Genomic DNA, 5479 nt, shown 5'->3' on the forward strand with positions numbered 1-5479 from the left:
GACATTAGTTGGGGAAAAGTAAAGACGTTTGGTCGTTGTGCTGGCTACATGACAACCTCGTTAACCGTAGGCCACAAAAACAGATGAACTTTACATCATCTGCCCTATATACCACAAGGTCTAAAGGGGGAACTAATTAGGCCAGGTTCACATCTAACTTTGCATTCACTTGCACCTATCCTTTGATCTGCAGCACCATTGGGGCACTACACAAGATCTGTCAACCTTCTTTCTCCATCCTTATCTCTTATTTGTCTTTGATATAATTTCATTTGGATGTTCTTTCTGAAAATATTGAAGCCTGCCTGGGTGGACCACTTCGGAGGCCGATTTTAAGTTTGTGTTTCCACACAAACTGTCTTTGTAACCTTGTTTTTTTTATAGCAAAGAGTTCCTGTCCATTGTATATTGCAGTGAAATCCAGCTGTCAATGCTTTCCACTTTTGCTTTTATCAACTCACTCTGTCAGTCTGTCTGGTAAAAAGTTTGTACACATAATTTCTCCCATACCCATTCTCGTATCAAGTTGAAACTTTAAACAATAATTTATTGTACCTAACAAAACCGTGAATCAATTAAAAAATTAAAGTTAATTAATTATGTTTTTCATTCATTTTGTTTGATTTGAAAAACGGGAAATAACTTCTACATTATTAACATGTATAGTGGATTCTTCTCTTTAGATAAGCTTTGTTTTTTCTTCAAAGTATTTATTGTTTATGAAAACTATATGCGCGCTGCTCATTGCAGACACCCAAACAATCATATTTTGATGTATTCACGTATCTTAATAAAATGGAATGGGTAGGGCTTAGTTCCAAAGTCCAGGTGTTGTTTAAGTGCTTTACAGATGCATAAGGAAAAATGTCCGTGTTTTGGGATCGGAGATCAATTATTAAAAACTGATATCGCCTCGCAGATTTCCGATTTCCCTCCTACGCAGAATCACTACTGTTAGGTGATACGTCAAAAAGTAGTCCATGTTTTTTTTTTTTTTTTTTTTGCTTTGAAATCCCAAGGGAATTCACTCTGACCTTTATACTGATCAGACGACTACCCATGATACTCGGCACGTAGTGTTGGAAATATATTTTACTTCATTGAAGAAATGTCAGAACAGGTAAGTATACACGTAGTAGCAGTGAGAATATTTCAGTCTGAAGAGAACCCCCCATCCTTTTTTTTTTCGTCAACAAAAGTTTCCTGTTCAGTGTTGCTCCCCACCCTTGAGCACTAGCGGACCCAGAACTTTTGAGGGGGGGGGGATTTTTTTTTCAAACCCTAACCCTAACGCCTAGTGAACCATAACCGAATGTATAAACGTATATGTATATATATATATATATATATATAATAATATATATATATATATATATATATATATATATATATATATATATATATATATATATCAGATAAAGTAGTGTTTAAGTAGTAGACTTTAGTGATAATATCTTTTAACAAAATCTAACTACAATAACACAAACTTTTAGTCTCACGTTCTGGAGTCGTCTCTCCTAAGACCAAATGACGACAATGCCACCTAGGTTGCATCATTCCCCTCTAACGCTAACCTCTTCTCACCGTCTCTGTAACACACACACACACACACTCCATAACCAGTAGGCCTACGTGTAAATATTGAATCACATTGGAACTCGTGTCTTTGCCTTTCTATAAATTTGTAAATTGTATTTTCTGGAGTTGTTTAGGCCTAATAAAGAGGGTTAGTCAGGGGCGGACTTTGTGTCAAAACCGGTCCTGGCATTTCTATACAATCCGGCCCACAAATTGCATGCCATATGATGAGCGTCCAATCATATACCTGTCCTCAAAAGCATTGTGTAAAGTTTAATAATGTATCGAACGTTGTTAGTATAGGAATAATTTATTAGATGATTTTAAAACTATCTAGTAAGTGATATTACTAAATGAATAAAGTATAACACTTGTAATTGGGAATCTCTATTGTGAACAATTTTTGCTACCATATAGGCCTACATTCACATTGAAGACATCTGAAGATCCCCCATTAACGAACATATTGTTTATGATTCACTTTCACTCCTCGCCATGTTCTCAGGACTTCAACCTACAAATACAACTCTTTATTCTCCATTATTTAACTTCCCGCTTATGGGGACCCGGTGGCTGAGTGGTTAAGCGCTTCCGAACCTGGGGTCCTGGGTTCGAATCTCGCTGAAGACTAGAATTTTGAATACACCCCTGGGTCCAGCCAACTCTAACAGGTATTTGACTTAAGTTGAGGAAAGTAAAGGCTGTTGGCTGTTGACATTCCTGCTCGTTAACCATTGGTCAAAGAAACAGATGACCTTAACATCATCTGCCCTATAGATCGCAAAGTCTGAAAGAGAACTTTACTTTACTCACATAAATTGCCTTTCTCAATAACTTGGAAACCTAGTTTGACTGCATCCAGTGGCGTAGCAAGGTAGCCGCGGTCCGGGTTCAAGAATATCTAGGTGGACCCCCCCCCCCTAAAAAAAAGACCTTTAAGGTTATACTTTTTAATTGCCTTTACGAAAGTGCAATTTTGTATTCAAGTTTGGTGTCATCATGTGGGCCCCAACTGGTCACTAAATCCCTTTGCGCCATGGTTGGTACGCCACTGATTGCATCTTAAAGCTGGAAATACATACAAACACAAACAACATAACATGTCCACTTGTTTTTAATATCCTTACGTTCAGTAAAACAAATGCTGTCAAGATAATCTCATGTTTTAGAAAAGCCTCTTGGTATTTCGACTTAGGGCAATAACTTTGTCGTCTTGGCATTAGTGTTACTTATGACGTTGAGCCTGTTCATGTGTAAATACTGTCATCACAACGTTGGTGAATCTCTAGTGCTTGCGAGAAAACATTCATCATTTTACTACATTTTTTTTTTGCACAGGACTTCAGGAATAGTTATTATGACCTATTTTCTGCATCCTTCTTTTTCGATTCTTTTGCATTTTGATTCCAATCAACGCATTTCTACAATGTTCAATATAATAATTGTGAGTTGTGAAGGACTTCGTAGCGGGGTTAACTCGAGATCATGCGACAACTTCACCAAACCAATAAGAATTCGTATGTGACTGAACATGTCATCTATAGGACTTGGAACGTGGTTGTTGGTCTATAGATTCATCTGAATAGATTCACACTAACGTCGATCTAAAGGCCTTAAGTGTCTTGCTTATCGTTTAGTGACGTCTATCAGAAGCACTATATAAGAATGAAGGATATTTACGACAATACTTTAGATTAGAATTAGACTTTAAAAAGTGTAAAAGATATTTTTAAAAAAACCACGACGCTCAAAGTGTTGCTTTTAAAGAGAATAGTATAAATCTTAAAACAATTTACTGGCATTCATGCGGCTCTTTCGTTGGCCCTCCCGGCCCAAATAAGGTACCGGCCCACTGGGCATTAGCCCGAGTTCCCATATAGCCAGTCCGCCCGTGTGGTTAGGCCCTGGACGTCTGCATAGTCCACTCTGCCGGCCCAAGTCAAAGCATCAAATCAGTGATGGAACTACATTGGACACTTTGATTGCTGATGCCTATATATATATATATATATATATATATATATATATATATATATATATATATATATATATATATATATATATATATATATGTATATATATATATACATATTGCTTCTAGATTTATATGTAAGACAAGAAAGAGAGAATAATTGAAGATTATTGTGTGTGTGTGTGTGAGGGGGGGGGGAGTGTTAAAAGGTCCTTGTTGTGCAGGCTATGTATATATGCAATCATAATAATTCGCTTACAATCGTGCTCTTCCTTTGGTAGGTAACCGAACCACCATCATCTTGAGTCGACCAATCCAAAGAATGTATTCATAATCGGGTTGGGGGGGGGGGGGGTGTGGAGGGCGCACTTATCTATATTTTTACAAGTTATGTTCACCAGAAGTGGACTTCATAATAATCTTACGTCATTGAAGATTGGGTAACTACCTAGACAAAAATCTAAAAATAGAACCACAGTTCAACTGTCGAGGGGCGAGGTGAAAGATTAAAAACAATGGTTTTGGACTTTGGACCTAGCAGTTCATTCACATTCGGCATTGTCTCAATGACACTAGTGATACACTCCTGGGGCATATGGAACGCAGACGAGGTCGATCACTGCCTGGTCGTGCGGTTTGCACGCTGGACTGTCGTTCAGATTTATCGATGGTCCCGGGTTCAAACCCTGCCCGCTCCCATCCCCCGTCGTCCTGCGGGAGGTTTGGACTAGGAAGTAATTATCTTCAACTCTGAAGGAACATCCGAAACATGTAAAACAACCAAACAAACAAACAGAAAGAAGTGTAGAATGTGTTAAATACGGCATGGGGTTGTGAACTGTAAGCTGGCTTTCTTTCTAGATCTAGCAATGTTTAATCTTGCTATCTTGTAGTTGTATGTAGACATAGCTATCTACCCATGTCAAGAATTCGCAAATGTGCACACAATATGATTACGTCATAATATAGAATGACAAAGACAACCTGGAGATAGAAGCTAAGCCTATGTCTGAAGAGCCCCGTCAAATTCAAGAGAAATCACAACAGCATGAGGCAAACGGATGGCCGAGCACCGCAGTAAACCATTCATCGTATGTCTTTGCCCTGCCTCTATAGAAAGACAGCTCATCACCAGCCTTCGTTTTCCAGGTGGAGAAGCTTGCAGAAAATAGAACCTTCTCCCTTTCAACTGCGCCATATGCAATGCGCTCTTCTCGGTTTTGTGGAGACAATAAAAAGGGGGCCGGGTGGGCATTTCACTATTATATACGCCATTATGGTCTAGATCTTATTATTTCCGCAAATATGCCACTGTGAGGCAGGAAAATGTTATTATAATAATTGTAAATAAGTTTTAAAACTGCATGATTCCCATGAACTAAATTTTCCTTTCTGTTCAAAGAAAATTCCATTCACTTTGTACGTAGACTATATACGGACAGGAAGAATTTTTTTTTTTAATGCAGAAATTTGTTATTGGCTGCCGTTACATTCAAAGTAATGTTGTTGTTTTTTTATGTCCAGAGTAGGCTACATGAAAACGTATTATGTGGAGTCATGGACCCCATTGTCTGTAACATACAACTTTAGAGATTAATGATGTGAGCTTTCATTACAATATTTACTAGATGTCTTGAATCTAGATTAACCTATGTCTAGATATAAACTTATTCATGCGTATTTCTTACTATTTCTCCGTGTCTTCTTTCACGTCTAGCTTTTATTTTTTAATGGACGGAAAATATGATGTTGATTTTACTTAACCTTTGGTTTTGATAGGAGAAAGGATAGGTAGGGTCGACCAAAAAGTAGACTTTGCTCGAGCGAAAGAAAAAAAAAAAGGCTCGTTCGGTCTTTTCCGTTCTCGTGGCCTCAATTTGGCTGAATATTAAAAGGGCAATGATTGGTTGGTGAAAGAAGTTAATGTTT

This window comes from Biomphalaria glabrata, chromosome 6, assembly GCF_947242115.1.
Source record: "Biomphalaria glabrata chromosome 6, xgBioGlab47.1, whole genome shotgun sequence".
Lineage (NCBI taxonomy): Eukaryota > Metazoa > Mollusca > Gastropoda > Planorbidae > Biomphalaria > Biomphalaria glabrata.